This window comes from Accipiter gentilis, chromosome 1 (assembly GCF_929443795.1).
Source record: "Accipiter gentilis chromosome 1, bAccGen1.1, whole genome shotgun sequence".
NCBI classification, from domain to species: domain Eukaryota; kingdom Metazoa; phylum Chordata; class Aves; order Accipitriformes; family Accipitridae; genus Astur; species Astur gentilis.
In genome coordinates this window covers 55,553,489-55,581,123 of record NC_064880.1, presented here as the reverse complement: position 1 = coordinate 55,581,123, position 27,635 = coordinate 55,553,489, and the positions used below count along the sequence as shown (strand labels likewise).

At 36.8% G+C, this 27,635-nt stretch overlaps 1 protein-coding gene across 20 annotated transcripts in view; it reads left to right on the top strand.

The window, feature by feature from the left end:
• The window catches only part of BAZ2B (bromodomain adjacent to zinc finger domain 2B), a 285,742-nt gene that overhangs the window by 121,513 nt on the left and 136,594 nt on the right, over positions 1-27,635 (top strand). The window lies entirely within an intron of this gene.

Below are 27,635 nucleotides of genomic sequence, written 5' to 3'. Positions count from 1 at the left end.
CGCACCCGGCTCGCTGCGGGCCCCTCTGCCTTTATCTTTTGTGCGCGTTGCTTCCTTATAAAGAGAAACAAGCAGCTGCAGCCCCGGGCCGAGTTGTTGAAATTTATCCCTTTGTGTATATTACAATATCCTCCATTTTTCTGCCCTCTAAACAACGAGCCTTTCGCCATCTTGGGCAAATTTTTATTCCCAAGTCTGTCCGTCGCTTTTAGGAGGGAGCGAGTGGAAATCTGAAAGTCCTTTTGGATTAGACTCAAAGTTTAGGAAATGTTACAGGGACAGACAGTGACGTCATGTAAAGTTTAAGGGGAATTTTTCCAAGAGTGTGTGCTTTCCCCCGGAATTCCTGATCTAGCGTGTTGTAAACCGCACTTTAAAGAGAAAGGTTCCTAGTTGAGGCTGCACGTTCAGGGAACATTAAGAATATGCTTCTTTATCTGGTGTCTGGTTTTGTAACAGGTAGAGAGATAATTGTGCTTTTGGGTTATTCCGCCCCCCCCCCCTCTTTTTTTTTTTTTTTTTTTTTAATGTCCTGGCCTTTAGTATTTAATGTGCAGTGCTAGCTTAACCGTTTGGTTGTTTAAAAAAACATTCCAAAGTTCTTATGTTAAATAACGAATCATCTGGGGATTTGCATTATTTTTGTTTACAGAACGTAGTAATATGATGTGAAAGTAGTAATCTGATGTGAAATAGTTGGTACAGAATCTTCCCTGAAGAATAAACAGTTTCTACTTGGGATGAGGAACATGGAAATACGCAGTTGTTCCATTTTTAAATGACAGATTTGGGGGGCATATTTGGAAGCAACAGACTTGTTAAGATATATTGTTAAAAGGTTCCGCTTGGAGAGTACCTGTATATATGTTACATGTAGTTTGGGTTATGATCCAGATACTATATAACGTGGGTGGCAAAACGTAGTTACTATGCTAAACTCATTTAAAAAAAAAAAGAAAAGTCTCTTCTGGCTATAAGCTCTTATGTCAGCTTTTGTGAAAAGGGAAACAATAAACGGTACTGTTCTGTTAATTTACTTCTCAATTGCACCTTTTTTTTTTTTTAAATATCATAAAAGTTTTTCTGGTCACATGATATGACTTAGTGAAGCACAGGGTACTTGATAAGAAATAACTATTGTAAGTAAAGTTATTTTTTTCCATTCTTTTTCTTATACTCGTCTTACTTGCTGCATATTTACAGTCACACTAATGAGAACATGAAACTGCCTGTATTTAATTTGCATTTTCTTTGTCTTCAGGGTTGGGAAAACATTGACAACAGTTAACATATAAAGTAATAGGAATAGCTCTTAGTACATCAAGACTTTTTTTTCTATCCAAGTCAGTATTGAATGATGTACCTAAAGTGTCCTTAAGGTTATGTTGGACAAAGGTCAGATACTTACGTTGACGGGTGTGTGTGTGTGTATGGGTTTGTGTGTTTGGTTTTTTTTTTTTAAATGCATCAGAAAGTGTGGTTGAATTGAGCGTTTGCAATCTACGTGAATATTAGGTAGATGAAAATGTTTAAATACTTGAAAGCATGTACAACAGATGGTTCTAAATTACACATGCCACAAAGGTCTAGAAGATTTGACAGATTATAAATGGTGAGCAAGAGAGGATAAGTAGTTTCAGAAAATTATAGTATACTTCATTTCTCATACCTATAATAAACTACGTATACATTTTGTCACAATGCTGCAAAATCAATAAACTACATAATACTAAGAAAATGGTAGCCAAGGTAATTTTTGTTAAGTGTGTATAGAGGAAGCATTAGGAGTTGTTAAGGGATCTCTTTGATGTCCAAGAAATCTTATGTTCACTTCGAGCAGGGGATATTTGTTTAATCATAGATGGTACCAATTCCTTGCAAGCAATGGAGTATTAATATCAGGTTATGATGAACTTTTTCATGAATAGAACTCTCTGGAGAGTAAAAAAAAAAAAAAAAATGTTTCTTCAGAAGATCAGGCAATGTTCCTTTTTCATTACTGACCCAAAGTCTGTTCTGAATGGCACAAAATAAGGTTTTGTGACTAATGTATATCATTATAATGAAACTATTATAATTAATGATTATAATGAAAATAAACTAGAATTGTGGTATTGGTATTTCTCATCCTAATTTTTTTTAACTAAATACCACTGTGCTGGGTTTCTTACAAGTCAGTGTTCTCACAAAAAGTCATTGTTTTTAAGATTCATTCTTGCAGATTATTACAAGTTGTCAATAACATTGTAAAATTATTTGAATAGTGTTATGGGGAAGATAACTAAATACATGCTTTGTACCTTTTGGTGAGTAGTTGATTTTCATGAACATGTAATAAGATGCTTTTCATTTTCAAAAGACAAATTAGCAATATTTTTATATTATGGAGGGAATAAGCACTGGTTGACCACTGCAGTAGATTTGTTTAATCTTTATACTGACCTTACGATAGGAAGAAAGTGCTACAAGACTGAGTTTTTTGTTTCTTTGGGAGACACTGGGAATGCAAATAAGAAAGTAATGGAAGTCTTTCTTTTTAGGTCCTGCTGCCCTTTTTCTCGTTTTCTTTGTTTGCATATCTATTATAGAACTGCAGTGTAAAGGAGCAGATGTTTTGCAAAACATCCTGATGTGTTGCTTTTTCTTCTGGGAGTGCATAACTGTTCCTTCTGATGCATCGACTTGACAGCTGGTTGATTTCATGGAACTGCTAAGAAGCCATTAGTGGTGTCATTGAATTGAAACAGAACAGTCACTCCCAGCTTGAACTGCAATTGTTAATGTCTTTGTTGCTACTTTTCTGTTCCTACACAAGATGTGGAATATCACAGTTGCAAAGAAAAGGAAGTTTGTCCTCTGTCTCATCTTGAATTAGGGAAAGGAGGCATTAGTACTTGACCACTTTTAGTTTTACAATATTCTTATAATGGCATATTTGGGATTAAGATATTTTAGCTGTTGGGAGGTAGACTTAGCACAACTAAAAATGCCATTTGCTACCCCCAACCCCCCGCCCCGACACAGGAAGGGCATCCCAAAGCTGAAATTGCTTCACTGTGATCTCCCCCCGTTGAAATAAAACCAAATAGGTGTTCTTTTTTTTTTTTTTTTAAAATCAGCAAACTTTATTCTAATAGAAGATTACAGAAGATTAGAAGTTTACAGGTACTTTGTGTTTTCATCACAGATAATTTCGCCCAACGAAGATTCCCACATCTACATACCAGTTTTCTCCCAAATATGGTTTTACTTTTAATTTTGTTTTACTATAGTACATTCAGTAAATTATGTCATAACACATTATAAACTAGTTTGTGACCATAAATTGTCATCAGAAGAAACACTGACATCGGTGTCTAAGGACAGCAGTGGTTTTTGTGGTTGTTGGGTAGTTTACAATGTCCTGAACATTAACAAAATGTAGTAGGTATGTGTTGATCAACATATTTTAAAGAAGTTGGAAGTTTGTGGTGAAGATAACATTATGCAGAATTCAAAATTTAGGTACAGATGATCTTCCCCACTGCATCAAAGAAGGAAATGAAACATCCTCTTTGTGACTGACATTTATGCTTTTTAAAAATTTTTTGTTATACTGCTATGTTTTTACTTTGAAACTATTTTTATTGTATTCTTTATGCGTAATGGTAAAATGAAAGTGCATCTTTGTTTTAAGTGAGTCGTAGGGTTTGGGAGTTCTTCCCTGCCTACTCTTTACTGATGAGGAACAGAAACAAGGATACTGTATTAGTAAGATTAGAGAAAATAGATCCTCCCCCACCCCACTCCCCTAATTTTTGCCTCTTTATTTAAAAAAAGGGGGAAGAAAAAAGCAACAAACAAATTAACAAGGGGTCTCCAGAAGATTTGCATAAGGAAGATAGTAGGTTCACATTAATTTTTTAAATTTGTGTTTCTTAGTACTTTTATTAAGGTGAGAATGTATTAGTTTCACTGTTACAGAGAGGACTCTGATGCACAGAAGGATTTAGTCTTTTACAAACATCACAAGAAGCTTATGGTAGAGGTAGAAAGAAAAGCTGTCTTCACTGACTTTAATCTGTAGTGTGCTGGGTAGATGTTTCCTTGAAAACTGAAATGTGTGGTTTGTTACTTTGCAGAGAGTAATGCTACTAGAGTAGGTCAGTTGAGTGCACATCGTCATTAAAAGAAATTGGGACCACCTTCTCATCCAGTCTCCGCAGAAAGGCCAAGCAAGATGCAGTATTTTTCTGTTACTTTGTTTCTTAATCGAACAATTTTAAATTGAAAAATATATGCAGAACATTTAATCCAATTAGCACACAGTTTCACATATTAGCTATGTTAAGTTCTTGCTTACTCTTTTATCTCTCTATTGCCCTAAATTTACAGTTACATAATGCTATGGTCTCGAGCCATTCCTTAAAAAGAAAAAAATCAATATACTTTTAAAAGTCTGATGCAGAAGTTCCTTTGAGATTTAAGTGGAAATAAACCAACCCCCTCCCCCACCCCCCTTACTAATTTTACAGTATCATTTCGATTTTTTTTTTTTTTGAGGTAGGGGGGAGAAATTGTGATTTATTTTATTGTGGTATTAGCACTTCATGAAACCACTAGGTGAAAGAAGCACTCTCTGAGAGTGAGGAAGTCTTCGGCTTGTTTCAGTTTTCTAATGTAGCAACAAGGAAAGGAGGGTACAGGGTTTTTCCCTGCTTAGTTTAACAGAATTAATTTATGCATTTGACAAAATTCCTAATACCGGTTTCTTCTCACGTGAATGTTTTTCAGGTGGGGGGGGAGGGGGGAAGACAAATATCAAAGAAAGTGCATGTTTTTAAACCTTACGTAGTGACAGATGACCTCTCAGACATAGTCTCTGAAAGTACGGACTTAAAAAAGATGTGCTGGGCTTGTCAGCCTCGGTTTCATTCTTTCAGAAGGATGATGCCTGTTGCCATTAACGTGAAATCTCTCCCATTGCCTTCCTACTCACACCCATCAGGGCCTCACGAATGTCTTGTTTTCTGTGTGTAAAGAACGTTAAGACTCTCTTTTCACTTGATGTAGGTCAGGCATTGTAAAGAGCTGAATGGGTTAAGCCTTGGTAGTTGGCAAAAAGAGATTGCAGAGATTTTTCTAGCCCCTGAGGGAAGAATGACACAAAACCTTTAAAATTCAAACTACTAAAAAAGTAAAGGCACCATCTGAAAAATTGGTCTACCTGGTGGACTGTTTACATTAGTAATGGTCCCATTGAAATCAGTCGGACTGCTGAGAATAAATACTTGTCTCAGGTAATGTTTGCAGTATAAAACCTTGGAAAAGATGGTAGGTTTAAAAATAATGCAGTGACTGTCAGATAATGTTGCCTTCTTTTTGGAGCCTCACACAGAACTCACTTCTGCTCTGGAATTGTTGGCAGGGATAATGAAGAACTTTAATTTTTGAATAATGGAGATCCCTACCAGTGTTTTCTTGCAAATTACAGGAAGTGTAACCTTTTCTTTAAAATATTTTTTAAATATGGTGATTTAAAGGCACAAAGTACTCTGCCTAGCTGTTCTTGAGCTTGAATCTCAGGTGTGAGACTGTTGGATGAGAAGTTAATAATTGAAATCTTCTAGGGAGTACTTTTTCCTTCACTTTGAATACATAGCTAACTTTTTTTGGATTGTGACCCTATTTATAAATAAATTTTTATTAATGAATTCATATTTTTTGAATGTTGAAAGTTTCTTTAATAAACAATGCATTGCATTTTGTCAGATACTTATTTTAGAGTAGTGATGTGTGGTATCCAAATATAATTAGCAAAATAACCCCACAACCCCTTCCTCAGCCCTCAGTCTTTTCTTGTACAAAAGAAAACCAGTTTGACAAAAATTATTGCAGTGGTCCATCGGATGTGTAGGGACATAATCGTGTGGATTTTGCCCCATTTTATGTTCTTACACTTTTCCACAAGCATGCACTCATTAATCAAAGACACTGTACTCCTGCTGAGGGCAGAGAGGTTCATCAAATTGGCAGCCGGTATGGTGTAAAGAACAGTGTACTGAAGCTCTTAACGTGCTAGGACATAAATAAATGTGAGGTCTTTGTATGCAAACCCTGGAGGTTAATACTGTATAATTCAATGTCCTGTCTTTGTTTTTATGATTGATGTTTTTAAGTGTTTGAAGCTTGATGCAAGCCTTCAAGCAGGTCAGGGCTAGCCACCTGATTGGCTGAAGCAAAAAAGCATTAGCTTGGCAGAGGGGCTTTCATGTATGCTGTGGAGATCTTATTTTTATTTTTTGGCTGGGAGATCATTGTTGTATTGCCTGAGCTGTTATAGGAAGGTTCTAGAGATTGACAAGCCCTGCTGTGATAATGGACTTAGTGCATGAAACGCCAATAGTTTGGTCCTATTTGTTCTGAAGCTTACTGCTATTTGTATCCTTAACAGAACTAACATGTAGAACAAGCAAAAACTACTGGGATTTCCCTGTAGAAATAGTGCTGGGATTTGGCTTTAACATGAATTGGTTGCATATTCATAATTTAAGAACAGCTGGTTACAGCAAGCACATAGTCATTTGCAAGCTATTATAAACCATTCTACTCACACATGGAGGCTGTACTTGAGTTTGGTTTGTGTTTTTTTTTTTTTATTGATCTACCTGCATTTGAAATCTGGTCACTGCAGCCACAGAGGCCTTTCATTTTAGCTGTGCTTGCATCATAGAACAGCCTCAGTATTAAATATTTAATTTTAACTAAATGCTGAATAAAATGATAAACTGTGAGCTTCAAAAAAACCATGTGTAAGGGTGGGCAGTGACATACATCTTAAATACAATATCTTGTTATGTAAGGCAGCCTAAAAAAGTAACATCAGCCAACCTTTGTATCCTTTGGTAGCTTTTTTTTTTTTCTGAATAAGAAATCTTTGTTAGATTTACCCAAGGTTACCTTGCTGAAACTGTAGTTGCTGAAATTTATGGTTTTCATGCATTGTACGCCCAGTGCTTTTGGAGGAAGACCCAGAAGAATAAAATATTAGACAAAATGATGGGGTAGTAAAATAGTAGGAAGCACAGTCTTGCCGAGTATCACATGGAAAAAATAATGGATGTATTAGAAATGACTGTACTCTTACATGGGTAAGCTTATCTGTTGCTTTAATGTGAAAAATAGATACTTAAAAATATTGGTTAGTAATATGTATAAGCTGTGTTTAGTAAAGTTGATATCCCCCCCCCCCCCCCCCCCCTTTCAGTTTTGGCATTGTCAGGCATTTCCACTATACACTTAGTTTGATAACTTTTCTGTATCTTTGCTTGCCGTAGTGACTGGAACTTCTAAAAGGAGAACTATATTTCTGACTATAAAAATCAGTTTTCTGAACTTAGTTCCTGTGGGAATAAAAGGGAGCCTGAAATGCCCACTGTCATGCATCTTTGGATCCAGTATGTTGCAAGTTACTACCTCATAACCTGGCATATAGATAGAGGGTATTGCTGAGGAAAGTTGTAAATACATTCTTACTTAATATGTATGGGTCCAGGAAGATGGGGAGCCATTAAGGAAGGTTCCTCACTGGGTTAGTCAGTTAGCAAGTTAAAAATACCAGGCATATATGCCTGAAAGATAGTCTAGTTTTTCAAGCTGTATCAGTTGATTTAATAAAAGATATTATCACTCCCTCAGCTGTGGTATTTTCTAAGTAGTTACAGCAATTTTAGGAAGGCTAAACTGTAAGAAATGTAAACCAGTATTTTTCCATTGCAACTGTGATCATTTTTCATCCCTGCAGTTACCCTTAAGCACCTCACTGCTTCTTTTCAATGTTGATGGAAGAACTAGATCAGTGATAATAGTTGAGACTACAGCTGTGTGGTTTAGGAGAAAAGTGAGGCAGAAGAGTGCTCAATAGTTAGATCATTTGGGGACCCAACCTCTACGACAGCTGTAATGCCAGAAAGAATTCTTTATAGCACAGTTGTAAGAGCTTTCAAAACAAGGAGAATTCCTCTGTTTTTTTTTTTTTTTTTTTTACTTACTAACTGTAATATTAGAATCAATAGAGTCCCATTTTGGGTCTCTCAGGAAAATTACCTTAAGTGGGACTCTAAAGAAGTAAATGGATGCCCCCCCCCCCCCCCAAACACTGAATGGGAGTAGTCTACTTAATAATCATTGACAGTCGGACAACAGCAGACAGTGATTTTATTTTTTTTTTCTTTCCCCATATTGTCAATACAGACCATGTTAAAAAGCTACTGTCCCAAAGAAAGTCTGAGAAATGGGGAAGAAAGTTGAGATCCAAAGTCTTGATGAAAGACAATGAAAGCGTGTAGATTATTGAAAAAAATCACAGTAATACATTCCAGCAATTCTTTGTCTTTCTGGCAACTTAGTAGAGAAAGCACTCAGATTTAGTCATACCTGGAATGTATCGGTGAAAGATCTGGAGGCTAGGGTTTAAGCAAAGTGGGTAGATGTTTAAAAACAAAATAGGGATGTCCCAAACTCCTGTCTTTGGATGGCATACTAGAGGCCTTCCATTTGGCAAGTTTGTTTTTTGTTTTTTTTTTTTTTTTTTTTTTGGTCTTTTTTTTAACATGCCAACAGCTACCAAGTAAAAATATTATTTAAGGGTTTGTATAGTTTACTTGCTACTTAATGCATGTAAGAGTGTTTGGAGAAGTAAATTTTAGAAAAGAAAAAAAAGGCTTAAGGAAAGAATGTATTCCTAAAATGACAACAAACTCTTACTGCAGGTCCTTTGTCATCTTTTTTTTTTCCTAGAAGTGCTTTTCAAGCCTTATTTCTCCCCCCCCCCCCCCCCCCCCTTAAATGTGTAGCAAGTTGTCTTCACTGAACCAAACATATTTTTGAACAAGAATAGGAAGTATTGATTCTATAGTTGAGCATTGTCTAGAAGGTTAGTTTTGAATTAGTTCTTCTTGCGTGAAGAACTGTATTCATCATGCAAAGGAATAGTCAAAGGGCATGCTGGGAAGGACGGAATTCACTTTTGCTTATTTTAGGGTAAAACTAATGTTAAGTGCACTAGTAAGTGCGATCAGTTATAAAATGCCCTTTTTCTCCTGGCATTAGGAACTAAAAGGAACAGATCATGCTAGGTAATTTCCCTTTTACTTGTATGTGATAAAGATACAGAGCAGCTTGGAATACTTTACTGTTTTTTTTGAGAGATGTTTTCTATGTATCAAGCTGTTTCTGAATATCATTGAGGCAAATTTATAATCTTTTGACTTTTGCAGATGCCAGTAAATTTTCAGTGTGAACAATTATGATGTTATGGATATACAGCATATTGCAAAGCTCATTGTGTTTATATAAGTGGTTTATATAGAGTAGTATTCAAATGTGGCCTACAGTCTTTTTGCAGTCATGGAAATGAATTATGTGTTTTGAGAGACCCATTAATAATGTAAAGACTTGATAATAAAACAGGCATGTAGGAAGGACAGTTACTTTTTAAAATTTCTTTGCCTCTAAATGCTTAATTTATGTAGTTGTAGTTTTGGTATTTTGCAAAGTGCTTAAAATAAATACACAAGCAATCATCTTATGGAATGATCTGTTTTACATGTTGTAGGAGACTTTTGAAATGCACATAAGTGGGATCTCTAACACTTGGTAAAGCTGAGTTACTTTTGTTTTTGCTTCATATATTGACCTCAATAGAATTGGCCTGCATTCTATTAATTTTGGAAAACTTGGACTGAGGGAAGGGTTCATTTTTCAGTGTTTGTTGTCCCTGTTGCTTCCAGCAGCATAGGCAGTAACATAGCTAATTTGAGTGCTAGGATAGTTAGGTGATGTGTGTAATGTTCATTGTATTATATTCTATTTATACACGGGATCTTATTCTTTAGTTTAGCAGCCCCTTACAATTGTCTTGTTTCCATATATAATTGGGGTGATTCATAACTCAATAAATAATTCGTACTTTTCTGCAAAACTTTGCTTAAATTTTAAAGAACTATTTGAGTGCCAAATTTCAAGTCTGATTCTTTATAATAGTCACTTCAGTTTTTTTAGAAAAAAATCATATGCTGACTTCTGAGGGAGACCCATGACAGAGAAGGTGATCCAGAAATAGTAAACCAGTATTCTGCAAGTTGTAATGAGTTGTTTAGTGAGACTGCTGATTGTGGAAAGCAGTGACAAACACCTAAACACAGTTTTTTCAGAGATGTTTCAGAAGAATGTTTGAGGCATACAGTATTTGATGTTTAGAAGCAAAAGTTGCATTTTTTGTATATTAAGATTTAGTCAGCCTGGAGATGCACAGTGACCCCCCTGTTTACATATAGCATTAGACAGATTGATAGATAATTCTTAGCAGCCTAACAGAAATAAAGGAACAGTTTAGAGATGTTACCTGTGTTATTTAGTTATGTTACTTATGATCTTGGAATGTCAAGGGTAGAAATGAAGATTAACGTATCATTTTGGATGTACAGTGATCTAGTACTATGCTGAAAGGTTTCTCTGGCTTGGTAAGAAGGGGTAGTTGCTGGTATGACTAATTGTCACTTTTTTTTTCGTTCATATTATTTAATTCTAAAGTTTGCAATGGTTTACTTGGTGAAAAAAGTAGGATAACAAGTAAATGACTGGTAGTTGCGAGTTGTTTGCCTGTTTTACTAGCCATGGAAAGACATTCACAGAATCAGTTAATGCTGATTTTTCAGGTCAAAACTATTCAAACCTAAACTGTTCCCCTGAAAAAAGGGCATAATGGGCCTTACATCATTTTGTGTCTCTTCAATTTCTTTAAAAGACAGTTATTTCTTTTGCAGTTAGTGTGGTGACTGGGTCTGTCTAGCCCTGAGCCCATTGGCTGTATCCTATGCCATTGCAGTATCATAATAAAAAATAAGATATTACTTGTTTATTGAACTTCCATGTTAGTGTTTATGGACAGAAAAATGCATAACTGACTCTAAAATGTTGCACTATGTAGGCAAAGGGGCATCAAATTACTTCATGTATATACCTAGTTTTGTAAGAAAATTACACTTTCAGCATGAATTCACCAGATGCTTTATAGATCCTGGTTTCCTGAAGTTCTGACTTATTTTTTGTTTTGTTCTGAAAAAGGAGCAGCCACATGCAGATTAAAAGTAAGTTTAAGCCCTTTTGAACAGCGTTTACAAACAACGTACTACAAAGTCACGGGACCCCCATTGATTTTTGCTACTGGGTGGCTTGCGTTTACAATGAGTGATGTCAGATATTTTGATGGCTTGGCTACAATGCAGTATATATATTTTTTTAATAGGATGTGATTTGAAAGGACCTTAAAGGGTACAGGCTGAGTTTATCTGTTAACAAAAAAGGAAGTTTTACCATAGTGGAAAAACCACCATGCTTATGAAAAGATCAAACTGAACTGGAAGAATTTCAGGAAACTAAGTGGCTGCATGAAATTAATCACTGATGAGCTTGAAGTAATGCACATAGAGGGAAGCAGGGAGAGTAACGTGAACTAAACAGACACAGTGATGGGTTCTAAATTAATTACCTGCTGTCAGGTAGAGGTATTGGAGTCATAATGCATAGTTCTGTTAAAAACAGTTCAGCAAGAGTCACAATGCAAGTTTGACACATCACTGGGAGAGAAAAAAAAATAAGGACAAAACAGAAAACATCTAGGACACTATTAATTCAGGTCACTCTGTCAAGTAGAATAAAAAGCAAATAAAACTGAAAGGAATCATCACTTTTGGAAGACTTTCCATATGAGGTGAGATTATAGAGAAGTCTTCAGCTTGGGCTATGACCAAGTGCTAGAAAGTCATGCTTGGAATAGTAAAGTAAACAGGAAACAATTTTTTTGGCATTTGAGATACGACTGAAATATGATATTGGAACTAAAATAACCCAGTGAAATAAAACCCAGTAGTTTGTTAACATAAAAGAAGAAATAGTGCTTTTCACTTGATGCTGGGTTAAATTGTGGAATCATCCTTGGATGCTGTGGAGAGCCAAATCACAATGCACTTGGATATATTAATGCAATATGTGTTTATCGGTGGCTGCTGAACATGGTGATTGAAATGCAGCGTTAGGGTTGTTAAATCTTCATACTTCTAATTTCTGAGAGAAGGATATATACTTTTATTTCTTAAAATGTTTATTACTTGTGTAGATGGACCTTTATTCTGAATTAATTGCTATTAATTTTGGTTTTGTTAATATTTAATGTTTCGTGTCTTTGATAATTTGCATAGATGGAATAATAAGGATGCTAAAAATACAAAAATTCTTACAAGATTTAAATGAATATAGAAGTTTCATCATGTTTTTATGCGAGGGATTGAAAAGTAATCATCTTTGATTTGTGATAGCTCGGCACAGTTTTTTCAGTCATCACTGATTATCCTGTCCTTCATTATTGATTCCTTACTGTGCTCTTTGTGCACTGATTTTTGTTAATGTGCATTCTTCCATTAAGATAATGTAATAGAGAATAATTTTATGTACTGTAACTTCAACCTTACAGATTTTTCCTATCTCTTTCTTTCCCTGTGTCTGTGTGTATATATTTAGTCTTCAGGTATATCACGTGATATTTGTAAAGTCAGTCTTTACCCCAGTTCTACCATTTAAGTATTTCTTTACCTTCTCTCCAACTCTAGGAAATTAATCTGGGGGAAGAGGGTATTTTTGTTTGCTTCTTGAATAAATTCTTCTAACACCGTAGCTCATAAGATGAGCCTCATACATTTCTAAAATAGTCTGGATCTCAAATACTGTCAAAATTGGAAGGGAAGAGTCGAAGAAAGTACAGTAGTCCTAATGTATGTATTTTCCAGGTATAAGAAAGAGTCTTGAACTAACTGCATGTTGCAGTGTTGCTTACACTAGCTGGAAACATGGCGGGGGGAAATAAGACCCTCATAGGTTGTAGGCCATAAGCTGTTGTTAGTTTCAGCAAAGTGAAAAACAAACCAGAAGTTCCAGGATCAAAGGAGAAAAGCATTCAGAAGGAAAAACTGCCCAGGAAGTGGCAGAGTTAAAGAACAATGCATAGACCAAAGGAATCCCTTATATTTTGTCATATGGCAGAGACATGATTAAAGTTTTGTCCAACTAGCAGTCTCATTCTGTTTTCTCCTGAGACAGTGGCCAAGTATAACTATGACTGGGTAGTAGTTACTGAGAATACTTTGTATTTAATCTCTGCTGCTTGTGATAGTTCAGGGCTGAGCTGCTCAGAAAGAGAAAACAAAAACCCCGAGAAAAAACAAGCTATTTATGTTCTAAAATAAGCCTGGGACAAGCTCATTTATTATAGTGCCAGATATGCATGAGCAAATAAATGACAGCTATGTGTATGGCAGTATATATGTGTGTTCTTATATAGGAAGGGGGAAGAAGGATTTTGCTGGATGATGAAGAGTTTTTGTGTTGTGTAGATTCTTTTATAAATGAAGAGTTTGATGCTTCGCATTATAGTTCTGTAGTTATTTTTGCAGACTGGTTTTTGACTTCTAGCACAAGGCCTCTAATGGTGTAATTTGTGTTTATTAGAATTTTGGAGTAGAGAGTTGTTTTTTTTTTTTCTTTTTGTGAAATAGTACTTCTACCCTCAGCTGTTGTTTATCCTTTTTTTTATTTGTTTTTTCCTGATGCCATATCAGTTGCCATGGGAACAAAAGCAGAACTGGAGAACCAGCAGCCAGCAACTGAACTGTCTGACTTAGTTTCTCTTTTTCTTTCCATGGGAACAGATGTTTTAGAGAGGAGGATAAAGTAAATACTTAAATTAATCTGGCAATTTTTGCTTTACCTTTGTGTGACTCATCTGACTTGGAAAAAAAGCACTTGAGAATGGGATTTTTGTATGGACTTGAGGAACAGGTAATGAGTAGTCAGATTAATGTGTCAGTAGAAGATAGAGTTGAAGAGCTGCTGCTTCTTTTTTGGATTTGACAAGTGATTCCAGGATTTGATACATAAATATGTTGTGTCTTAAATTGTGTATGTTTCCTTTAAATCCTAAAAATGAACAACTTGGACTATGGTGCTTGTATCCATAAATGCCTTTCAGGCACTGATTTAGTAAATGTTTTGTACATGCAAATAAAATTCCATTCAGACCAAACTGCACAGGTGTCTTACAAACAAAATAATATTTATTTTAGCCAAATAAAGCATTTTAAAATCGGTGACAAGCCATTACAACAATTCCTTTGTTTTTGAAACTTTGTGCGAACAAACATTTGGGCCGTGGACTAGATTCTTACAGGCCTCAATTATTAATCCTAGACTAATTTTACTAATTCCTAGAGCACGGACTATGTTGTTCTATTGTAAATTAAAAAAAAATAAATTATTTCCGTTTGAGAACTTCTGAAACTATAGACTGTTTGCTTTGATGCATTTGAATAGTTGATGTTATACTTGAATATTTGTCTTTGACTGGAACTGATCATCAGTTTTAGAAAATTTATTTAAGCTTTGGATACTGTGTGTCTGTGTATTAGCATATATAAACATTTAAATATTTGGACCACAGAAATACAAAATGCAATATTTTCAGTGTGCATAATGTATATTATAGCTAAGATGTAAAAATTTACATACTAGAGGTAGAAATTAAAGCACATACTAGAAAAATAACAAGAAAATCCAGTTCCTCTGTAAATTTGGAATTCTGAATTTGCTTTACAAGCATTAAAGTCCCAAGCCATCTGAAACAATCTCAGAGGTGCTGGCATGAAATTTTTACAAGGAAGAGAATTTTCAGCAAGACTTTGCAGCATGTTGTTAAAACTTTATTTTAAAATTTTTTTATTTTTTATGTACAATAAGCTCTTTTTAAATAAAGCTTTATGTCTTGGATGTATTTTAAATATGTTTTTATGAACTTTCTGAAAAGGTCTTCAGTGTTGCACAGAATTTCAGGAATGGGAATAATGTGAAACTACTAGTAAAAACATGTAAGGTGCATAAATAAGTAGTTACTTGACCAATAGAAGTTCTGTCTTTTCATTGGGAAAACTTGTGATAACAGTGTAGTAAGCAATAAAACTGTTACTTGAAAAGTGTCAGTTTCTTGTGAATTATGATCTAAAAAACCCAAAAAGATAAACAGCAGTAGGTGTCAACTCCAAGAGTATGTTTTTGGGATTATATTAAATGGAAATGAAAAATGTTCTATCCTAAAGACTTCACACAACATTGCAAGTAAGTTGCACTTAAATTTGCGCTAATGTGTTTGGCTGGAGTAATAAAAAAAAAATATGTTGAAAGTACTTGTGTCCTGTGGGCCTTACAGTAGCTGAGGCATAGAGCTTGCATCTGCCTTAGAGAAGATCTGTTGTAACTTGTACATAAAAAAAGGCTAAAGGAGGCCACCTGCTACCTACAGTTCTCAGCCTGTTTTCCTTCTGGATCACCTGTGAAAGAGAAGATTAAAAACAGATCAGAAACTAGTGTAAACATGTTACTCTGTTTGTTTTGTCTCTTTTTGAGTGCAGCAGGTATCCTATCAATGCTGTCAATGTGAATGACCTAGTACTAATAAGCAGAGCATTTTTGGGGTAATTGCTCTCTGAAATGCAGCTTTTAAAATAATATCTCAGAATTATACTTTCTATGAGATTGCTTCTAGTAGCAGACAACATTATTTTTGACCACAGAAGCCTGAGTGTGTTAATTGTCACAAACCGCCTTAACTATTAGGTTGGCCATTCTGTACATGGATATACTGTGTTTAACTTTCATTACAAGAATAAGAAATAGCAATACTAGGAATTTGAAAGATTGTATGTGGTAGATGGGTACTTAATTCTAAAGTGTTGAAATGCATTTTGCTCTAGCACAACAAGTCTTTTTTTTTTTTTTTTAATGTTTTCTTAAGAGGTTTGTGGCTTCAATGGCACAGTGATATTTTTAAAGGAACTTTTTGGACCTTAGTTACTTACTAAGTAAGTGTTTTATTTTGGTTAGGCTAAATTAAACAAGTTAAGTCTGCTCACGAGCTTAAGTTTGTCTCCAATTCAGATATATTGTAAAAATTAAGGCATCTGGTTTGTTGTATATGCTTATTTTCTGAATGGAATGTAGGCAATTGAAGCAGAGAACTTTTAAGTGAAAGTGACCTGATCCAGTGTGCTTACTAAGACAAATGTACTGGGTTAACATTGATTGTAAGCCTTGATTCAGCAAGAAGGTATGCATTTATTACCAAATTGTGTTTCAGTAAAGGAGGTAAACTAGGCAAGGTGCCCCTCTGGACCTTGTTTGCGAACAGAGAAGGACTTTTGGGTGATGTGATGGTTGGAGACTGTCTTGGGCACAGCAATCACGAAATGCTAGAATTCTCAATTCTCAGAGGAGTAAGGAGGGGAGTTAGCAGAACTGCTGCCTTGGACTTCTGGAGGGCAGAGTTTGGCCGTTTGAGGGGCTTGGTTGGCAAGAGTCCATTGGGAGGCAGTCCTGAAAGGCAAAGGAGTCCAGGAAGGCTTGGCATTCTTCAAGAAGAAAATCTTAAAAAGCTCAGGAGCAGGCCATCACTATGTGCCGAAAGACGAGCTGATGGGGAAGAAGGCTGGCCTGGCTGAACAGAGAGCTTTGGCTGGAACTCAGGGAAAAAAAGAGAGTTTATGACCTTTGGAAGAAGGGGCAGGGAACTCAGGAGGACTACAAGGATGTCGTGAGGTTAAGTAGGGAGAAAATTAGAAGGGCCAAAGCCCAACTAGAACTTAATCTGGCTACTGCCATAAAAGACAATTAAAAATGTTTCTATAAATTGGTAACAAAAGGAGGGCTGAGGAGGATCTCCATCCTTCATTGGATGCAGGGGGAAACATAGTGACAAAGACTGAGGAAAAGGCTGACGTACTTAGTGCCTTCTTTGCCTTAGTCTTTAATAGTAAGACCAATTGTTCTCCGGGTACTCGGCTCCCTGAGCTGGAAGACAGGGATGGGAAACAGAATGAAGACCCCATAATCCAAGGGGGCTGCTTAACGCCACTTAAACACACCCAAGTCTATGGGGCCGGATGGGATCCATCCAAGGGTACTGAGGGAGCTGGTGGAAGTGCTCACCAGGCCACTTTCAATCATTTATCAGCAGTCGTGGCTAACTGGGGTGGCCCCAGCTGACTGGAGGTTAGCAGTTGTGATACCTGTCTACAAGAAGGGCTGGAAGGAGGAACTAAAGGCCTGTCAGTCTGACACTGGTGTCACGGAAGGCTACAGAGCAGATTATCTTGAGTGCCATCACACAGCACATACAGGACAAGCAGGTGATCAGGCCCAGCCAGCATGGGTTTATGAAAGGCAGGTCCTGCTTGACTAACCTGATTTCCTTCTATGACAAGGTGACCTGCTTAGTGGATGAAGGAAAGGCTGTGGATGTTGTCTGCCTGGACTTCAGCAACGCCTTTGACATTGTTTCTCACAGCGTTCTCCTGGAGAAACTTGGCTGCTCATGGCTTGGATGGGCACACCCTTTGTGCTGGGCCCAAAGAGTGGTGGTGAATGGAACCAAATCCAGTTGGCAGCCGGTCACGAGTGATGTTCCGCAGGGCTCAGTGTTGGGGCCAGTTCTGTTTAGTATCTTTATCAATGGTCTGGATGAGGGGGTTGAGTACACTTTAACTAAGTTTGCAGATGACACCAGGTTGGGTGGGAGAGTTTATCTGCTCAGAGTAGGAAGGCTCTACAGAGGGATCTGGACAGGCTGGATCAATGGGCCCAGGCCAGTTATATGTAATTCAACAAAGTTAAGTGCTGGGTCTGCACTTGGGTTATGACAACCCCATGCAATGCTCTAGACTTGTGGAAGAGTGGCTGCAAAACTGCCTGTCAGAAAAGGACCTGGGGGTGTTGATTGACAGCTGACTGAGTATGAGTCAGCAGTGTGCCCGGGTGGCCAAGAAGGCCAACAACATCCTGGCTTGTATCAGAAACAGCGTGGCCAGCAGGACTAGGGAAGGGATTGTTCCCCGGTACTGGGCACTGCTGAGGCCACACGTTCAATACTGTGTTCAGTTTTGGGTCCCTCGCTACAAGAAAGACAGTGAGCTGCTGGAGCGTGTCCAGAGAAGGGCAACAAAGCTGGTGAAGGGTCTAAAGCACAAGTCTTATGAGGAGCAGCTGAGGGAACTGGGGTTGTTTAGTCTGGAGAAAAGGAGGCTGAGGGGAGACCTTATAGCTCTCTACAACTGCCTGAAAGGGGGTTGTAGTGAGGTGGGGTGGGTCAGTCTCTTTTCCCAAGTAACAAGTGATAGGATGAGAGGAGATGGCTTCAAGTTGTGCCAGGGGAGTTTTTGATTGGATATTAGGAAAAATTTCTTCACTGAAAAGGGTGGTCAATCATTGGAACAGGCTGCCCAGGGATGTGGTTGAGTCACTGTGCCTGGAGGTATTTAAAGGTCATGTAGATGTGGTGCTTAGGGACAAGGTTTAGTGATGGACTTGGCAGTGTTAGGTTTATGATTGGACACTATGATCTTAAGGGTCTTTTCCAAATGAAATGATTCCATGATTCTATAAAGGTGCTTGTTTATTTGTCACTTGTATTCCTTGAATTGATGCCTGCATCTGCTAGAAGAAAACTGAAGCAGTATATAGATCTTGGGTGACCCCACTACACAAGTTTACCATGAGATGTAGGGCATGTGTCATAACTCAGATGCAGTTAGATTAAGTCAATACATCTTAATCCTGAATGGGTGTAAGTGTGTGCCTGCGTTCTTAAACAGACATTGACCTACTGACACTTAAAGGAGCTAAGCATGTAAAATTGTTTTACAGGATCTCAGCCTTAAATTAATCAGTGACTAGGCTTTTTTCATGATTTCAGTAGTAACATTGATGCTATTTTAACACCTTCAGTAGTGTGGGGTTTTTTGTCTTCAAAATGTAATAATGTACACTTTTTCTCAAAAAAAATTACCAGATTTCAACAGTTTTTTCATTTCATTAGCTGATGTTTTCTTTACTATGGAAAATGTTTTACCCCACTTAACACTGAATCACAGTAGTCAGAAGAATGTAGGCTGTAAAAAAAAATTGAGGCCTTATTATCTGGGCACACTCTAAGCTGGAGCATTTTTGGTTTTGCTTTTTAAACATAACTACCTTTTCTGGACAGAATCACCAGAGAAAGCAGGAAAGTATTCTGTGCGGCTGCTGATCCAGTGAATATGATACCATTTTGAATATGGTTGTGTTTTGTACTTAAAAGTTTGGCTGTGATGAATGTACAGTATTCACACTGTGGTTCTTAGTGATGCGAGGGACCATCCCAATTAAAAAGCTGCCTGTGATGCATAGAATGGCATTAATTAAAAAATGACACACTTTTGAATACTGATTCTACATAATGTAGATTTTTGAGAATCCTTAAATAGTTATTGTCATGGATCCACAGCCTTGTTAGCCTTGGAGCTGCAGATTAACCTGTATTTACACACTTTATTATAAACAGATTGAACTCAAATGCTGTTAATGAAATGGAACAAGTAAGTTCTGATAAAACTCAACTGCTTCTATAATGCTTCTGGTCACTCCTAATTATGCAGGAGGTTCCTTTGTAGCTTTTTCCCTTTTAAGTACCTGTTGTCAACACGTAAAATTTTATGACAACACTGTGTCCATTCACCTGTTTGTCCATGTGCCTATCCATTCCATGCAGTAACTTTTCTTTGCTGTTCATTTTCAGCCATAAGTGAAGGTAGGATAGATATTCAAAGGTAAAGTTCTACAGTTTTGTGAAAATCAATCACTGTATTGAAGATGCACAGATTAGACCCACCAGCTGAGGAAATGGTAGGCAGTATTAGTGTTACTTCACTCTTGCCCGTAACAGTTCTCCGAGTCCTCAGTGTGTATATTCCTCAGCAAGTATATCTCCACTGTCATCGCTGTCCTTGCTGAGTGAGTTGTTGCAGTGGGCTTGTATTTCCTGGAGAGGATCTGGTTTATGGCAGTAGGAAAATGCAAAGGACCATCATAGGAGCACTGCTTGCAGGAGAATTTTTCTGCCACCTCACAAGTAGCATGCGCGTAAGGAAACGTGAAGTAAAATGCTTTTGCATGGTACCTTCTTGCATGTTTTCTGTGCGTAATAGAATGTGGATACTGGATACTAAAGTTTACTTTTTGGATCAAAATTATGTTTTTGGAATAAATTTGGTGTGATTTCAATTAGAAGATGTAGGTCACTTAAGTAACGTGAATAGAATGATGTTTACATATGTAAATACAAGCAATAAACAATCCAATTATTTCTGTTAGTGAAAATACCTTAGAATCATTCCCATGTGCACATGTAAGTATTTCTAACTGAGGACACCGATATGCTAACACAATTCATGCTAATTTGTTGTTATCTTTTCATTCCAGTATTACATGAGAGAACAAATATTTGCATTGATGTGTGAAAGGAAAACTTGCCTTAGTGAAATGCATGCACATAATACACAGTTTTCCAGAGCTTTCATTTTAGTTTTCAGAACCAAAGTCTGTGTGCTCACTAGTGTCCCGTGAAACAAATTGTGCACATGGTTAGGTTATGGACAGCTGATAGCAGTTTTATCAATAAAAGCAGGACTTGCCATTTTATTTGGTCAAATGTAAATGAAAACCATAGGGTTTTAAAAACTATAGTCATAGCTATCTTTTAACGCAAGTGAATGTGTGGTTGTGGGTGTTTTTTTTTTTTTTTTTTGTTTTGTTTTTTTTTAAAATATCATGGACTGGATTTTAGTGATGCAGTAGATCATACCTGGTTCATTTCCATACTGTAAACCAGACTAACGAGAGTCAGACCTGTTTGTCAGATATTAGGAAGCCTGCACAAATGGCTGCTTTATTGTAATATAAATCACACTGGTTCATGCATGTGGCAATAATTAACTTCTGCCGATGGTAGAAAAGAAGTCGTCATATCATTGCTGGAAAACAGGTTTTCAGTATGTTCTGAGTCAGCTACCAGAAGTTTGGTGCCATTAGACCAGTATAAATTTAACTAATTTTGAACAGCAAAAGTGTAAGACTACAATTTTTACAGGACTTGCAGAAGCTTTGTTTTTTAAACAAGTCATTTAAGTTCCTTTTTTTAATGGAATATCTTGCATATAGCAACCAATGAAATAATCAGAAATCACATCTTTTAAAGAGTCTGGTCTCAGAATGATTAATTTTCAACTTCCCCGTTGCTTGCTTTCCTGGTTATTTTTTATGGGCCATCAAGAAGCAGTCAGGGGTCAGGTTACCAGGGGTCTGTAGATCACAAACTGAAAGCAAGTGTGTTACGCTTTAGAACCAATGTATATCTTGACCATCTTTCCTTCTAAATAAAAAGTAGTTTGTTAGTAAAACTATGCCAGGGTGGATTATTACTAATTTACTTTAATGGTTTTTGTCTGAGATAGATATTGATTGATGCTTAGGGCAATATCTAAAAAATGCTTAGCATTTCTGTTGATACTCTTGTTAGAAGTGCTTTGGACTCCATTAGTAGCAGAGTTAAATTAGTGCTAAGCAGTGGTGGAAGTTTCATTCTTTAGCTCAAGCTCCAACTTTTAAGCAATGAAAAGACAAGGATATTCTAGTATGAAACACTTGATATATTTTGATTTAAGCTAGCTTGTGGCCTCTTGCCCCATCATGCCCTGCCCTGGTCCCTTCCACTCAGGTTTTAGTGCCCTTTCTTTACAAAATTTTCTCTCTCAGTCACTGGGCAGACAACTTTCTTCTACAAGTTCATAAGTTATCTTGTCAGCCTTCATTTTAGCAGAAACCTGAGTTAAAACTGTGTTTTACTCTGAACCTGAAAACTTGCAGACCAGAAAAAAGTACTTGCAAGCTTATTTTTGCTCAGAAAGAGTAGGGTAGCAGAAGGAAAGTAATCTGAAACACAAAGCTATAGTTATTTTCAATAGGTAGCCATTAATAAAGTCTTCAGGCTTGCTGTAATCCATGCTGCTGTTTGCTTCCCATCATCATCAGAGGCCAGGCCATTGCTATTGTACTAGAATGATGCTAGGATAATGAATTTAATATATATGAATGGTTTGAAATAATAATAATAAGAAAGACTACCACCCGTTCCTTATTTTTAGACTATTTCATAATTCACCCTCTGCCACGTGGCCAAGACTTACATCGTCACTTCAGCAAGACTTGGCTCATAGGAAATGAGAAGGGAGAGTGTAGAAAAAACAGTGGCACTCCTGGCAGCAGAGTCCATCACTCCTACCTAGTTCTCAATTTTCTTTTAACTGGTAAGAGGTTAAATTGCTAGCTTGCTTTACACTTCCAGCTTCCAGTGATGTCCTGTAGTCTGTTGTTTTGGTGCCGCCACACTGTCAATGTATTTTGTTCATTAATATCACGCGACTGTGTTTTCTGATAGTATGGAGAAACATCTGTATGCAGTTTATGTTTCTTTGAATTAGTTGATATAATAATTCTTTATGCCATAAGAATTACCATAATTGATAAGTTGTTACCATAATTCTTTATACCATTTCACTGTTTGAAAATTAGCTGAATAGATGCTGAAGGACAGAGGTGAAATTTGTCAGAAGGTTAGAGTTCTGTGTCTGGTTCTGAGCTCCTCCTCAGTATGGGAGAGAGAGAGGGAGCTACTGAAGACAGTCCGATAAATGGCCTTAGGCTGTTGAAGGGAGCATCTCTCCTGTGAGGAAAAGCCGAGAGAGCTGAGACTGTTCAGCCTGGAGAAAAGGAGGCTCAGGGGGCTCTCAGCAATGTGTATAAATACCTGGAGGGAGGGTGCAAAGAGGATGGGGCCAGGCTCTTTTCAGAGGTGCCCAGTGACAGGATGAGAGGCAGTGGGCACACACTGAAACATGGGAGGTTCCCCCTGAATATCAGGAAACCCTTTTGAGAAAGGGTCATGAAGGTGACTGAGCATTGGCACAGATTGCCCAGAGAGATTGTGAAGTCTTCACCCTTGGAGATACTTGAGTCATCTAGACATAGTCCTGGGCAGCTGGCTGTATGTGACTCTGAGCAAGGGCTTTGATGACATGACCTCCCTTTCCATCTCAACCACTCTGTGATTCTGTGTGTCACTTGTTTTATGCTTTAGGATGTTTTGGTCAATTGTTTAAGCTAATTTTGTGTCAGAATGATACTAGGAGTGTGTGCAGAGTTGTAAGTTTTGTCCAGAAGAGTAGCATATTGCTACAGTCTTTAGAACTAACGTATTCTAAAATTCGGAGGTCTTTAAGTTTCATTGGATTAAGTTGCATGAGGATTAAAATACAGTCTGCCCAATGTGATCTTTAAAAAGATAACTTTTTGTTTTGTTGTTCTGTTCTTTCCTGGTTTATACTGTTTTGACAGTGAATGCACAATGTCCTGAGAGAGAATGACTTCATGAAAGTGTGCTTTAAGGAAATTGGCGGAATTGGAAAGTACAAAATGGCTTCTCTTGTCCTGTTGTTATATCATGATATGAGAAAAGCTTGGCACAGGTGATCTTAGTAACTTTGTGATAAACTGTGTGAGCGAGTACAGTGAAACCTGAGCATTATAGGTTAAAATTCTGTTCTTTTTGTTGCTTCTACTCTGAATAATAAAGATGTCTGTAGCTCCATTCTGTCAAATTATAAGAAACTTGTGTATTTTGTTTAGGTGTGGATAAATTTGAACTGAAATAATTGTTGTTTTTCAGTGAAAAACAAAGGAGCTAATTTTAATAAAAGAAAAATCAACCCTTCTTCTCCCCTCAGGTTTTGGGGAAGGGAGAACTTGGCAATGTAAATATATGCAATAATCGATCAAAGACGGAACTGAAGAACTTGCTACTAAGCTTATAATAAAGTAATTACCAAGTCCAACTATATGTAAATCACTCGTGCCTGCTTTTTTTCCTTAACCAGGCATTATAGAGCCATGGTATAAATGGTGTTGTTGGGATAAATTAAAACAGTACTTATCTTCTCTCTGAGAGAAGGAAAATATTTTCTTCTTACTGGGAGTATAGTTGTTGCTTATCTGTCAGTGCTCCTGTAGTGTGTAAGGTTCATTCATCTGACTCCTATCTTGTGTCTGCTTATTGGCTTTCTCAGTGCCTCTATTTTGCATGTTAGCAGGGAGCAACGTAACTTCTGTATTCCAGAATTTTTTGTGGTAGTCTCAGCTGGAGGGTCTGCTTTGCCTTTTGGCTTCAGTGAGATGAACTTTCTGTAGCAGGGTTCTGTGTTTAGGAAACTCTATGGAACAGACTTCACCCACCAGTGTGGGTTTTTTCCAGGTAACATGTATTAGACCTGTACTTACCATGTGATATGATAAATCAGCTAGGTATGCCTGTCATATGGCTCATGTCATGTGTCTTGACAATTGAGGGATTAACAGCTGAAGATGTCCATTAGTACTATTGGTTTTCTGTGATGCAGGCTTTTATATTGCCTTTCATATGATTATTTGCACATTGACCCATTTGAAGCCTTTTATTGTTCCCAAAGTGTAATATTTTACTTTAAAGTCACTGTTTTAATTTGATAAAATATGTTCACTAGTTTCATTCTTTTATGATTGTAATTCCACCTTTTAATAATCACTCTCCATTTCTGCAAATATGAAGACATAAAGGGTAATATGTAAACATATCATGATTTTGAAAATTAGGAAAATCAGTGTTTCCCTGTTCTTTGTGCTAAAGTTAGCTTATCAACTTCAGTGCTTTTATTTGGTAAGGCAGTAAACTTCAGAAACCAAACAAATACTTAAAAAAATCTGTCAGTAATAACAAAATGCATTTTTACATCTTTTATTGGTTGTTTTGAAAAATAATGCTGCCTTCACTATACCTGGAACTAGGAAACATACTGTATGATCTGTTACTTTGTAATTGTCACTGTTTCAATACAGGCAGTGTTCCAGTCTAAATGTAGTGGAGTGATGTAAACCAATAAAATCTACTACATGATTTTTAATTTAAATCAAATATTTTACTAAACACTATTAAACGATAATGAAGATGCAGTATTTGAATCACAAGTGGGGTATTTTATTATCACAGCTTCTTCATATCCTGATATATTTTTCTTATGAAGTGCTGCTATTTATCTTATATTACTAGGTATTTTTTAATGGCATCTCCCAATATAAGGCTATGGAACTCAGATTTGGATATCTGCTGCTTCTGTAGTACTGTAAAAGCTGCAGACTATGTGGTTCTCAAGGACAGAATTGAAGAGTATACATTGTGAAATACAGAATAGGGAATGTGATATTACTGTCTAAGGACTATGCAATACGTAAAATAAGTGTTACTCTCCATTTTGTATGACAGGTGTCAGTGCAGGAGCCTATGGTTTTTTCTTCCTATCTCGGAAGAAAAAGCAAGAGCTGTAAGCTAGGTGTTTGGCCTACTGAAGGCTGTATTTGTGTGTTTGGATGTTGTATTATGCTGACTTGGTTTGTGGGTAGATGGAAACTGTTAGTCCCTGTGAGCAGAATATTCCGGTGCCTAAAAATGTTACGCATTTGTGCTTCAAGAAGATAATGTTATCTTGGGCAAGAGTGAATTAGAATTACGATAGATATTGTTGTTACTTAATATATATTTGTAGGTAAAAGCTGTCTCCATTTCTATAATGCTCTTACTGTCAAATCTATTCTTGTTTTTTCTGATATGCCTATAAAATATATGCACTGATATATAGTAAATAGTATGATCTTAGCATTATGTAAGATTGTTTTTTCTGGAAGTGGTTTTGTTCTTGGGTTCCAGTAGTACTCTGCCAAATAAGCTTTCAAATACAATGCACAGAATTTTTTTTTTTCCCCCAAATTTCTGTTTGTGACTTTGGTGTTACAAAAATATGTTACACCTTACCTGCTTCAGGTCATGTAATTTCTTGTGTATTTAATCTGAAAAATGATTTTTTTTTTAAAAAATATGTATCGCACATCAAGAGAACAGTTACAAGTAACTCTAAAAAGTAACCTGTGTTTCTGCCTCAAAAATACTACTTCTGTGTCAGGTCTAAATGAACTCTTCATGTCACACAATATGGGTGATCTTTTTCTCCCATAGTATCTCAGGCTCTAAATAGCAGGTGATTGGTAGGGTAGATTTAGATTAGATACTAGGAAGAAAGTCTTCACTGTGAGGGTGGTGAGGCACTGGAACAGGTTGCCCAGAGAAGTTGTGGATGCCCCATCGCTGGAAGTGTTCAGGGCCAGGTTGGATGGGGCTTTGAGCACCCTGGTCTAGTGGAAGGTGTCCCTGCCCATGGCAGGGGAGTGGGAACTAGATGATCTTTGAAGGTCCCTTCTGACCCAAACCATTCTGTGATTAATGTGAGAGGTATTTGTTAGTGTTTCAGAAAACCATGTATATAATATTTTCTCTTTATTTCTCTGTCTGGTTAATTTGTAAGAATAGGATATATATATATATTTTCTTTTACAAGTTGGATTAATTGGTTTTTCTAACAGGCAGGGCAGTGTTTTTGTCATTGATGTGAAAATAGACAAGATCTGATGCAAAGGATGTTTAAATGTAGCTATACTTGATAACCAATTAATTTCCAATTGCATTTGGTTGAAGTGCTTTATCTTGCAGCTGCTAGTTGCTTTTATTAGAGAAGATACAGGCTCTTTCTGTTTGTCATGTCAGAGGGAGCCCAAATTTCAAATTTTAGAGATGAAACTGCTTTATTTGTTAAGGACCTGGGAATAAGATCTTTACATGGAAAGAAGTAGCTTATTGTTACAGTTTTCAGAATAGGATTCTTGATATTTGCTTGTGTAGTTGATATAATTGAATTGGGAATCAAACCTGTATTTCGCACCTTATCTAACCACGTGTTAGCAGATTTCAGTGCTGGGAGACTTAAAAGTGACTTACTGACCTTTTAAATATGATGTCTCAACTTTATGCTGGCTGCGATAGTAAATACACGCCTAATAAAGCTACCTGTATCAATGGTGCGAATTTACAAAAATTAAAAGAACTTCAAAGTGTGTATTCACAATTCTAATAACTATAACAATAATAATGGAAAGAATTGTCACTTTGTTCCTATATGCTTTTTTTACTTTTTGCTTGCATTGCATTTTTGTTTTTCGGTTAAGTAGCCTAATTTATTAATTAAAAAAACCAGCCTTTTCCCCTTTCTCATAGGTTTGATTTTTTTTCCTCAGTCTTCCCTTGACTGACTTCTTCATCTTTGTTTTCTCTCTGTTTTCCCCAGCTGCGTTTGTGTCTGTGCGATTATTGCTTTTTTTAATACTGTGCACATTTCCTTGAATCATGAAAAATGCAGTGAAGTTTCATTTGTGACTGGGGTTTCTGGCTAATGGGGCAATAAGCAAAACAATTACAGTGTCTTATTGGCAGACAGGAGCAGCTGCATGAATGCTGAAGTCACATCTTCCTGCTCCCTCGTTTGCTACAGCTTACAACATTGTAGAGCAAATACGCAGTCTCAAGGTAGCGGTCAGTCTTTAAACAGAGCATGAAGATAAAGTCCCTCTTAATGCAGTAATAAATAGTCAGACTTTCTCTTGTTGTTCAGCTCAAAATGGATATTAAGGGATGAAATGGCACTTCCTTCGCTAAAAGAAAAAACTTAATTCTTTCCACATTTTAATTTCGCCTTCCACTGATGATGATGGCA